Here is a 12648-nt window from a genome sequence, read left to right as displayed (position 1 = left end):
CCGGTGTGTACCCCGGTTTAGAATAGGTACACCGTATCCCTGCGCATCGTAAGAGGCGACTAATGGTTGAAGTCAGGGAGGGCATCCGGCCGTAAAAACATCGCCTCAAACAGGGAACCATGATTGTCATGGGGCCCGCAAGGCTAACCCCCGCTATAGCGGGGAAAATGGCCTTAAAAACGATCATTCATTTTCATTCAATTAATGCTAGCAGAAGGGACACCTAGTTCCACATCCTGAAGACGGCACCCTTTTTGATGTAAAGACCTGACTTCAAAGCACCAATCCAACAGTTTATAGTCAGGTCGAGGATCGAACCCAAACTAGAGAGCTTTAACTCTGCACCACAATGTCAGACTTAAACAGTAAAACCTGATGGAATTTATTTTTAAATGTTTACCTGAAAAGCTACTGGTTTTAGACACCTTGCGAGTTCAACACACTTGATCCCTCATTCTTGTTTATGTAATAACCACAACTAGAAATCTTCGTTCAAAAAAACTCACTGTTTAGCTCATTTTTCTGAAAGTTTGAATTCCTTCAAATATTGATGCGTCAGTGCTTCCACTATCTCCTGCAGCGAAATAAATAATTAAAGGAAACAGGCTGGCAGATAGAGAAGACGTGGGGAAAGACCAACATCTTTGACAAAAAGCACAACAACAAAAATTGCCTGTGAAGCAGCGTTGTCGTGTTAAAGGACATCCCACCTCATGTTTGATCTTGCCCCACATGCTCTCCCACCTCCTTAATGGTTGGAAATTGCCACCCCTTTGCCAGAAACCCTCCTCAAATCTAAGCTACCTCCACTGGTGCTTTTCCTCTTGTGCCAACTGTGGAATTGACTTGCTGTGTCTGTCCAGTCATTGAAAATGGTGAACCATCACCATCTCGTGATATTCCCTATTCCAATTCCTGATCGTTTTGATTCCCAATAATTCCTCTCTCGTCCACTCTCTCTCTCTCGTCTCTCGTCTCGTCTCTCTCGTCTCTCTCTCGTCTTTGACATTTGCCCTATCTGCTCACGTGTCACTTGTCTTCTTATCTCTCCCTGTTCCCTTGTCACATCTGTGTCCCTATATATTAGGCTGCTCTGTTCACTCCCAGCCCAATTCTCCATCCCTTGTCTGCCGTTTCACCTCTATTTCATTGTTGATGCATCAACCTCTCACCCTGCTGTCGTCAGCTCTTCCACGATTCTCAATCTCTGTATAAAAAGAAACCACACACTGAGTGTCCACAGCTATAAACTTTGACCTCAGCAGTCACAAGGTTTCGTATTGCAGTTTCAAATAAAAGTTTGGCTTTTGGATTTATTTGCAGTAAATCATGAAATTGTTTCAATGCCCCCATCTTGTATATAATGGAAATAAACCAAAGGGTACGTAAATAAATTGTATAACAACTGACTGACACTGCACAGTATCCATAACAAAGCACCATCTTCAAAACAAGCCCCCATGTTTGAATGGATAATGAACCAAATAGTCTTGTAAAGTGAAGACAGATGATTGTTATGCTTATTCATAAAAAAAATTTAAAAACTTCATAAACTCGTGAGCATACACCCACACATACAAATACAAATACATACAAGAAACATAATTAATTAAATCAATAACAAGTGTCACTGTTCACCATAAGCATGAGCTTATTAAAACGTGAGCTTATAAAAGTTCATAATGCAAAATTGGCATTTATACTTTATTTGACATATGACTGAGGATGAACTTCACCTACGTAGTGACGGAAATTATAACAAACAAAAGAGACCAAGGCACTATTATGAACACAACTCCAATTTATGACCCACTTTTCGGCTAGCCATGACAAACTACCGTACCCAAAGAAACAAAGTAAATCCAAAAAAAATTAATGTGACTTCATCCCTCCACAAGCAGAGATGAGGCATTGGCTGATCACTGCCACCTGAAATCACTCTCCTGATTCATGGGATTTTTTTATTTTCTTTTTCCTTATAGACGTCAAACCAAACCACCAATTCAATTCCTCCTACAGGCATCACACATATTCTTGGGTCTTGTCAGTGAAAGTATAAAATCACTTACTTTGAATTTCAAGCCCTTATTTGGTTACCTTCTCAAACATACTTTGTCCTGGAATGCCTCTTTTTTCGTTTTTTTACTATAAATTCTCTGATATATTCCACTATTATCTTGTATATACTTATTACATACACAAATATAGCATGTACCCATCCATCTCTTACTCATAATCACACTCCTCTACCCTCTTATAACTTCCATCAGCTTATTAGACCGGGAGCCCAGGGGGGTCAGCCTAGCTGGAAAGTTAACCAATTTTCATGTATATAGCAATGGTCCATGTGCATGTCCATATAAGGAAATGCACGTCTGCCGGGCACATTATGGTGGGTGTGGTCAAAAGGGCCATTAGAAAGGGACCCCAAAATTGATCTAGATCAGCTCTGTGAGTTAACCTGGTGAAACCTACTGGAAAATGTCCGGCATAGTCCCAGATATCATGAATGACCACTGCCAGACAGGTTCAGTGGTGGAACAGGGATGGCGGCAGGAAGGGCATCCGGCCGTAAAACATTGCTTCAAAAAGGGGACCGAAAAACAACAACAACCACGGTGCCCGAAAAAGGCCAACCCCCGCTTGCGGGGTAAAATGGCCTCGAAAGGGTTGTGCCTAACAGACTTACATAACCGGTACCCCAAAATTGAGCGAGATCAGCTCGTGAGTTAACCCGGTGAAACTTACTGGAAAATGTTCGGCATAGTCCCAGATATCATGAATGACCAATGCCAGACAGTTTCAGTGGTGGGTTATGCCTGCCAGACACCCCCAAATGACTCCACCCCCAAAATTGAGCGAGATCAGCTCGTAAGTTAACCCGGTGAAACCTACTGGAAAATGTTCGGCATAGTCCCAGATATCATGAATGGCCACTGCCAGACATTTTCAGTGGTGGGTTGTGCCCGCCAGACACCCCCTAATGCCTCCACCCCCAAAATTGAGCTCGATCAGCTAGTAAGTTAACAGGGTGAAACCTACATGAAATAGTTCGGCATAGTCCCTCCCAGATATCATGAATGGCCACTGCCAGACATTTTCAAATGGTGGGGTGCACCCACCAGACTTACATAACCGGTACTCCAAAATTGAGCGAGATCAGCTCGTGAGTTAACCCGGTGAAACGTACTGGAAAATGTTCGGCATAGTCCCAGATATCATGAATGACCACTGCCAGACAGTTTCAGTGGTGGGTTATGCCCGCCAGACACCCCCGAATGCCACCACCCCAAAATTAAGCTAGACGGCTAGATTGAGCTGAGAAAAAGCCCAATTTATCTCTTGATTCTGTGGCTTTGTAATTTACTCACAATTATCAATATAGCATGTATTTGACCAAGCCTGAACCTGGACAACAAGGTGCCAGGCGTGTTACTTTACATGTATTACTTTTTGTGACACTTTTACTGGTATATGTGTGGGAAATAGTCAATTTAAAATAGGAATCAAGTACAAGTTCTCTTTTCACTGCAACCCAACTCATTTTATTAATGATCAGTCATCAACACATCCAAGAAGATATTAGAAGCAGTACAAGAGGTAAGTTTTGTTACTTAAATTGCTCCCCATAGATATCATGCTGCCACCTATTATCTCATTAATCAAGCTTTAAAATTTAAAGATTTAAGAGAAGTCTCTCCTTTGCAACTATACTCAAAATCAGTGTGTTTATGATGATGCAAAGCGGTACATGTACATCTACATCCCTTTGAATCCATCAGGAACGTGTATGTTACCAGAATAGTGCTGAGGCCTAATCACAAAATGCATAGAATTCACCTAACCCTCACCCTCCTGCTGATGCTGTCCATCCATCATATGGAGGGCCACTTGCCAATTAATTAGGCCCAACTTATCCACTGATATAGACATGTCAATGAACCTTATGCAGCCAAGGTTACTCACACTATATACTACAAGTGGAGCCTATATGCTTAGCTGTACGGTCATTAACTTCAAAGCTAAACAATGTGAATTTATGCTCTTTTCTTGATTGAGGGAACAACAACAACAACAACAACAACAACAACAACAACATGCATTTTAAAGGCCATTTTCCCTACTAGAGTGGGGGTTAGCCTTGCGGTCCCCATGACAATGTTCTCCATTTTGCCCTATTTTCTGCATCTCTCCTTGTTAATCCCCTTGCCCGCATTTCTTCTTCCACCATCTTTAGCCAAGTCTTTCTCGGTCTTCCCCGTCCTCTACTTCCTTATACATTCATTTCCATCACTCTTCTCAACCAGTCACTTTCATCCTTCCTCAACACATGACCAAACCATCTCAACCTGTTCCTCTTCACAGCATCAATCACAGGCTCTATTCCCATCATCTTTCGCAATTCATCATTTGTCTTCCTCTCTCTCAACGATACTCTGCACATCCGTCGAACCATTCGCATTTCCACCCTTTCCAACCTTCGTTGCTGCTCTACGTTCATTACCCATGTCTCGTTCCCATAAATCATAACACTTCTCACACATGCAGCATACACCTTTCCCTTCAGCTTCAACGACACTCCCCTCATCATCAGCACGCCACTCAGTTCCCGAAACTTCTTCCATGCACATCTCACTCGAGCAACCGTTGCCAGGTCTGATCCACCTTCTCCATTCAGCATGTCTCCGAGGTAGCAAAATGTTTTCACACCTTCCAGCTTCACGCCGTCTCCAAGATCCAACTCAACATTTACTCCATCTGCAGCTCCCTCTGTGCACACCTTACATTTGAATGTAGCTGCCACACTGGTTAATGACCCTCTCAGACCACTAAATTTTTGATGAACCCACTCAGCGCACATTGCACATTGAATGGAGTTCACTCCGACACCCTTCCTACACACAGCACAGGGCCACTTCCCAGTTCTTTCCACCTCACATGCTTTAACACTTGCCATCACCTTCGTCTTTCCGATATTCACCTTCAGACCTTTTGTCTCCATACATTCCTTCCACTTGTTCATCTTTTCCTTCAGTCCATCCATACTTTCCGCAATCAACACCAGATCATCTGCATACAACAACTCCCAAGGTAAACCCTCCTTTACCTTCTGAGCCAGCACCTCCATCACAGCTACAAATAGTAGTGCACTTAGTACGGACCCCTGATGCACTCCCACCTTCACCTCAAACTCACCACTGTTCCCATCCTTCGTCCTTACAGCTGTGCGCGCTCTTTTGTACATTGCCATCACTACTCTGATCAACCATTCCTCCACTCCTAACTTCCTCAATGCCCATGTCAATAATTTGCATGGAACCCTATCGAATGCTTTCTCCAGATCAACAAACCCAAGAAACAACTTCTTCCTCTTCTCCATGTACTTCTCCTGCAACTGCCTCACAATGAAAAGTGCGTTTTTTGAGGGACTGATTGAGGAAAATGAAGGCATATATTTTTCGTGTCTGACTGGACCATTATGATCATTCTTGTGTATGTGACTGAACCATTTCCCTCAAGGTAAGCTAATGCCCATACTATGAAAAATGTCAATTTTGATTCCTCTCAATTAATATTTCATATTACTGCAGTCATTTCTTTTTATAATGGGTGTTAGCAAAAGTGTGGCTCTGGGGATTTTTTAATACAATGCATTATTCTCACACAACAGATTTTGGTAAGCAGTGATCACGAATCTACTGTCAGCTATCACCCTTCTTGTCTTAAGCATTACACAGCAGTGAAGCGCCTGACAGAACCCCTGCCACCTGATGATGAACCTACTGCCAAAAAGGCTTCTATCCAAACAAGACGCTGCAGTGTCCTTCCCAAGTCGGATCAGCAGGGCCTGTTGAAAGGGACTTGTATTTTCTGTGGCAAAATCCGTAAGAAGAAAAATGGAAAAAGAGGAGCCCAGACTGAAGATAGCGACAGTTGCCGGTTGTGAGTCACTTTGCCATCGGGTAACGTCTTCGAAAAACGAACGTATCAAGAGTCTCATTCGGAGTGGCGTGGACCTGATCACAAAGGAAGCAGAATACCACAAATCATGCCGTGTCCAGTTCCTGAGGAAGACTGATGATCAAGATAGGCCCAATGAAGGGAGCTCATCTCAGTCCTACCACAAGAGAGCATTTGCATCTCTGCTTTCATATATCCAGAATGAGGTGCTAGGAAAGCAACGATCTGTGTTAGTTAGTGATTTACTTGCATGTACAAAGAGGAGTACACCAGTGTCTGAGGAGATGGGGCTGACCTCCAGGCCTACACAGCTCAAAATCTTACCAGGAAGGTAAAATACCATTTCAAAGAAAAAAAAAATCACAATAAAACTGGCAGACCCTCGGAAAGGCAACTACATCTATACTTCTGCTCTTCCAGAAGAGGATGCCAAGGCTCGCCTTTATGAGGATTCTAAACGGTATGAACAGGATAACAAGTTAAGATGGGCCGCTCTCCATCTTAGATCTCTGATGATGCAGCTCCCGAAGACCAAGACCCCAAATCCTGCAACAGTCCAAAATTTGAAGGAATGCACCGCCAGAGATACCAGCACAGCTGGACCTGTTCTTCAGATGTCTCCTTGGTGGCATGACACTAACTTTCAGTGGTGTACACAAGTTAGTCGACCGAAAGGTAACTGCAATGGCATCGGATGCCATTTACAGCGGCACTGATGGTACCGTAAAACCACATGGTACCGATGTCAGCATCGACCTCATGGTACCACAGCTCATCGTTGTTGCCAAAGATTAAATACATCAGGTTCTATCTTTTTTTCTTTTTTTTTTTCCCTACAATCAATGAGTAGAAGTGTTTTGTTTTCATGTTTAAAACATTGATAGCATTTTCAGTTGACATTTCTATAAATTGTTCCCCTGACTAATCCATACCTGTTTCAGCAGTATGCAATTTATCCAACCATGATATCGGAAACGCTTTCTTTAATATTACGAACTTAAAGGGAAATAATAGTTTTGGCAACGTATTACATTAAACAGATAACGTCAGCGTCTTTACAATACCCACGACAAATGACGTGTTATACCTTACAAATCCCTGCTTTTCCCATGATATGACTTGAAATAAAACATCTGATTTTCAAAAGTTATGTTGCTGTTATTCCACAGTATTTTATTCTCAATTTTATTATCATCAGGTTAACTCTCGAGCTGATCTACCTCAATTTTGGGGTGGTGGCATTGGGGTTGTCTGGCGGGCACACCCCACCACTGAAACTTGTCTGGCAGTGGTCATTCATGATTTCTGGGACTATGCCGAACATTTTCCAGGAGGTTTCACCGGGTTAACTCACGAGCTGATCTAGCTCAATTTTGGAGTACCGGTTATGTAAGTCTGGCGGGCACACCCCACCATTGAAAATGTCTGGCAGTGGCCATTCATGATATCTGGGACTATGCCGAACTATTTCATGTAGGTTTCACCGGGTTAACTTACGAGCTGATTTAGCTCAATTTTGGGGGTGGAGGCATTCGGGGGTGTCTGGCGGGCACAACCCACCACCGAAAATGTCTGGCAGTGGCCATTCATGATATCTGGGACTATGCCGAACATTTTCCAGTAAGTTTCACCGGGTTAACTCACGAGCTGATCTAGCTCAATTTTGGGGTACCAGTTATGTAGGTCTGGTAGGCACAACCCACCACTGAAACTGTCTGGCAGTGGTCATTCATGATATCTGGGACTATGCCGAACATTTTCCAGTAGGTTTCACCAGGTTAACTCACAGAGCTGATCTAGCTCAATTTTGGGGTCCCTTTCTAATGGCCCTTTTGACCACACCCACCATAATGTGCCCAGCAGACGTCCATTTCCTTATATGGACATGCACATGGACCATTGCTATATACATGAAAATTGGTTAACTTTCCAGCTAGGCTGACCCCCCTGGGCTCCCGGTATATATGTATCTATCTTGCCAGCAACCCTCTTCTGCCCAAAATCGAGACTCTGCTCACCTTCACTCTTTCATTCCTCTTTTCTCCCACATCTGGAACAAACTCAAACTCTCAAACTCTCTTCAATCCCACTCCTTCCTCCAGGTCTTTAAAACAGCTGTTCACCACCATCTCTTATCTTCCCCCATCCAAAACCTTGATCTTTTCTTCCCCCATTTCCTCAGATCTACCGATGCCTCTGTTCTCTACTGTTGCTGTGCTTCCCTTTCTCCCTCTAGTCTCCTGCTCTCTTTATTACATGTTTTATGTATTAGCTCTTACATGAGCCTCGACTTAGTAAACAAACAAAAAAAACTCCTCCCTTTTGTTTCGTTGTTTTTCTTTTCCACACACTGTTCAATGTCATTCTTCCCTCCCGGTCTTCGAGACAGCTGTTCACTAGCATCTCAGGTCATCCTCCATCCAAAGCCATGATCTTTTCTCCACCCCTTAAATCGCCACCACTCCTCCCAAAAGTTTGTTTATGTATCAATCTTGTCCCCTATCTCTTCCCCAGTGTGTCCTAGCTCTTCCACGGTGTGTCCTGATCTGTTCTGTGTCATAGCTCTTCCAGGGTGTGTCCTAATCTGTTCTGTGTCCTGATCTTCCAGGGTGTGTCCTGATCCGTTCTGTGTCCTAGCTCTTCCAGGGTGTGTCCTAATCTGTTCTGTGTCCTAGATCTTCCAGGGTGTGTCCTGATCTGTTCTGTGTCCCAGCTCTTCCACGGTGTGTCCTGTTCTGTGTCGTAGGTCTTCCACAGTGTGTCCTGATCCGTTCTGTGTCCTAGCTCTTCCAAGGTGTGTCCTGATCTGTTCTGTATCCTAGCTCTTCCAGGGTGTGTCCTAATCTGTTCTGTGTCCTCGATCTTCCAGGGTGTGTCCTGATCTGTTCTGTGTCCTAGCTCTTCCACGGTGTGTCCTGTTCTGTGTCATAGGTCTTCCAGTGTGTCCTGATCTCTTCTGTGCCCTAGCTCTTCCAAGGTGTGTCCTGATCTGTTCTGTGTCCTAGCTCTTCCAGGGTGTGTCCTGATCTGTTCTATGTCGTAGTTCTTACAGGGTGTGCCCTGATCTGTTCTGTGCCCTAGCTTTTCCACGGTATGTCCTGATCTGTTCTGTGTCCTCGCTCTTCCACGGTGTGTCCTGATCTGTTCTGTGCCCTAGCTCTTCCACGGTGTGTCCTGATCGGTTCTGTGTCCTAGGTCTTCCACGAGCCTAGACCATGTATTAAAAATAAAGGATGCTGGTGAATGTGCCGTTGATGTTGCCGGGTTACTAAGTTTGCCTCGGACTACGGCGGAAACCGGGGTCTTACTATATGTCACAAAACACTTTGTGAATGGAAACATCAAATTCACTGGCATTCACCTGAGACAGCTTGTGTTTTTCACGCAATTGTATGATTATATAATGCAGAGAGTTAAAAATATATATGATTGTGAAGTGGTGAACAAACATGAGCATTTTCAGATGCAACCGAACCGAGGTCACCAATGCAAGCATGAAATGTGATAATTAACTAATTTTGGAGAATCAACACATTACTATACGTGAATTTGCATAATAATTTAATGCAGGTGTTGGGAGTGTAGAAATAAACATTCATTCCCACCTGAATTTTAACAATGTGAGTGCAAAATGAGTGCCTAAAGATTATCTTTGACTAAATATCAACTGTGTGTGCCATTGCACCAGAACAGGAACAAGACAGACAAGAGGGAGAAAAATAATTTCTTAATATTGTGAAACGATGAGAACCGGGCCCAAAATTTCATACCAGAATCAAGGTGTATAGGCTTTGTTAGGTTGCTGCCAAACTCCAGTTCTATCAATAGTCTTCGTGCAGAACTCAGCTCTCAGACCAATGGATCTTCCTCCAAAATGTAAAACTCCCGTGATGACATGCCGAGAACCATGCCAAGTGGGCTGCTTTGTGTTCTGTGGTGAGAAGAGGGCATATTATCGGTCTTCTGGCTTGATAACCTGAAGCACAAATTTGCTTATAGAGAGTTCTCATTGGTAGTCTCTGAGGGAGTTTTTATTCATACCACAACACTGCGCTTGTGGCAAAAAGAATACGTCTGAAAAGTCTGATCAGAGCTGCCTTTTCTCTGTTAGAGGTCATCCTGGGTCAACCAGAGCGAGGCCTATTTTTTAACATCATTGGTTTGTTGACGTTTGCAGAACAATCTGATGATAATCCGATGAAAGCCAAGTTTATGAACAATTTCATTGTGGCACATCCTGACATTGTTAATCATACTAGAGTTTGAGAAGCGTCTATTTTTGTCTTTGACTTCTATGCCCTCCTGAACCACTGACCGGAAAGAAATGAAGCCAGGTGGTTTTACTCGGGTCTGCACGGATATTGTTTTAGGTGTTGAAGAACATAATAGTCCCTGGGTTCATGGTGGAGGGAGCGTGGGAGGACCCCAATCACTTCTATGTAAACATGTATGACAAAGTGCCCCTTCCAGTGGTAGTGGGTATTCCAATTCATACTAAAAAAGGGAGAAAGACATAAAACGTCATAGCCCCCGAGTTTTAGTAATTTTGTTGTACTGAGTTAAAGGCTGCCAGTCGGCCAACTTTGGTCGGATTACAAAACAAAATCTTCTGCATATGTATACTCATGTATTGTCCTTGTGCCAAGTTTAAACAAAATTGGTCCATGCATGTCCGAGAAATAGTTGGGGACACGTTTAAGTAACAAAATGGCCACTTGCCAAAAATCTAGCATCTGATCTTTGAAAGAAAATGACGTACATATGTAAGCCATCACTCTTTATCTGTGTGCCAAGTTTGAACAAGATCGGTAAATCCATGTCTGAGAAATGATCGAGGACGTGTTCAATATACAAGTCAGCCATCTTTGATCAGATCACAAAATAAAGTGAGGCGCAAGTGTATGCCATCATGTACTGTGCGTGTGTCTAGTTTGAACAAAATTGGACCATGCATGTCCGAGAAATTATTAAGGACGTGTTCAACAACGGCGTTTGTACAACTAAAATGGCCACCACTCGGCAATCTTTGATTGCATCGAGAAACAAAACAACGTGCATATGCATACCATCATGTATTGTCTTTCTGCCAAGTATGAACAAAATTGGTCGATACATCTGAGATGTCGTTGCAGATGCACAGATGGAAGGACAAACGGACGAGACGCAATCCATAAGCGCCAGTTTCAGATCAAGTCCAACGGGGGCTAATAACCCAATTATAGGGGAATTAACTCATCCATAATAATTCTGCATGGGCTGCATAATAAAAGCGGCGCCCTACATCTGGCAAATAAAATACATTTACTTCTTCATGCAGGTGTATGAATCAAATTGGTTCCCCTTTATATGAACTTTTCTAGAGCATTACTTGGTTCCTCCTAAGACCACAAGGGTAGTACAGCATGCACACGAGATTTTTTTTTGAACGTCCCTTCTTTTCTATTGTTCGACATTTTCTATAAGCTATAGAATGTCCCTACGTTTCTCTACTTTGCCACATGGCACATACCCTTATAATAAAGGGGCATTTTTCTATGCACTTGGCATTTTACCCAAGAATCCCAAAAACTTGTCATCTTTGGTCTTGACAAAGTCTGTTACGGGCCTTAATATCACATTCTGTCAATGGAGATATGCAGCAACATGATTCCCTTTTCCAAACCTTGACCAGGTGAAAGTGTTTTTTATTCCCAAGTTTATACCACTACCATGCTTCATGTGCTGGGCACGCAAAATTACCTTGGCCTAGTGAAAAATTGAAGGCACAGCAAGTGCATTGAAGATTCTTTCATTTAGGTTTGAAATAAATTTTATTTAATTATTCATTTATTTTTAAATTGCAAAGACAACTTTTTTCATAGCTGTGCCTACTCTATTTAGGCCATCAGCTGAGCCTGTCCATCGTTCAGTTTTGTTCCGACATGCTTGGACCTACAATCCTACATGGTAGGCATGTGGTCATAATAAACTTTGCTTGTGGTCTTCCCAAAATAAAAAGTTCTCCTCACAGTTCTGCATCAATTAGATTTTATCAAGCAGTATTTATGGCACTATATCTTATATGCCCGTACCAAATATGAAGGTAGGGCGCCATGAAGGTAGGGTAGGGCGCCAAATATGAAGTCTCAGAAGAGCAGCCAATCAGAATTAGAGTTAAATTCCTCCGAAACAAATATGGCTGTGTCCTTGCTTGAACCACTGGGAAAAGGCAAATAAGGCATCCAAACCCTTAATTCCACATATGATACATCTGGAATTGGTGAATAGTTTCACATAACTTCATATTGCCAACGAGAAGAAAATTTGTGATTGTGACAATTAGTGGCTGGAATCGAGAAGCCCTGATCACGGTTTGACTGAAGCTATTTCATATATCTTGTCGTCAGGATTTGTGGACCTGCCCGTTGGCTGACGTCTGTTATCATACAACATGTTACCAACGTTTCATTGATTAAAAAAATGTTTGAGTATTGCTGCAAGGAAAGCTGCTCTGCTTGAGGACAGTACACGGGAAGGCCAAGTTGAATTTGCTGGTAAGGAGAGATTGTGGAGGAGAGTGATGCAGGTCCTCTGCAGCCACACACTCTCAAGAAGCTATGGTTTCATTGTACATTCCCAATCAGTCGTGTCATATCAAGGATATTGCCAGCAGTTTGTATTATTTTGCATATAACAAAAAAGTTCATC

General features: G+C 42.9%; 1 protein-coding gene across 8 annotated transcripts in view; it reads right to left on the bottom strand.

Annotated features, from left to right (window-relative positions):
* The window catches only part of GPD2 (glycerol-3-phosphate dehydrogenase 2), a 274919-nt gene that overhangs the window by 246359 nt on the left and 15912 nt on the right, over positions 1 to 12648 (bottom strand). For all 8 annotated transcript variants that reach the window (XM_068123093.2, XM_068123084.2, XM_068123092.2 and 5 more), the window contains one exon: positions 9732 to 9892. The gene's annotated coding sequence lies outside the window, so the exon portion shown is untranslated. The remainder of the gene's footprint in view (positions 1 to 9731; positions 9893 to 12648) is intronic.

This window comes from Myxine glutinosa, chromosome 7, assembly GCF_964187855.1.
Source record: "Myxine glutinosa chromosome 7, kmMyxGlut1.1, whole genome shotgun sequence".
NCBI lineage: Eukaryota > Metazoa > Chordata > Myxini > Myxiniformes > Myxinidae > Myxine > Myxine glutinosa.
Note: the sequence above shows the minus strand (reverse complement) of the source record. Positions and strands in the feature narration are given on the sequence as shown.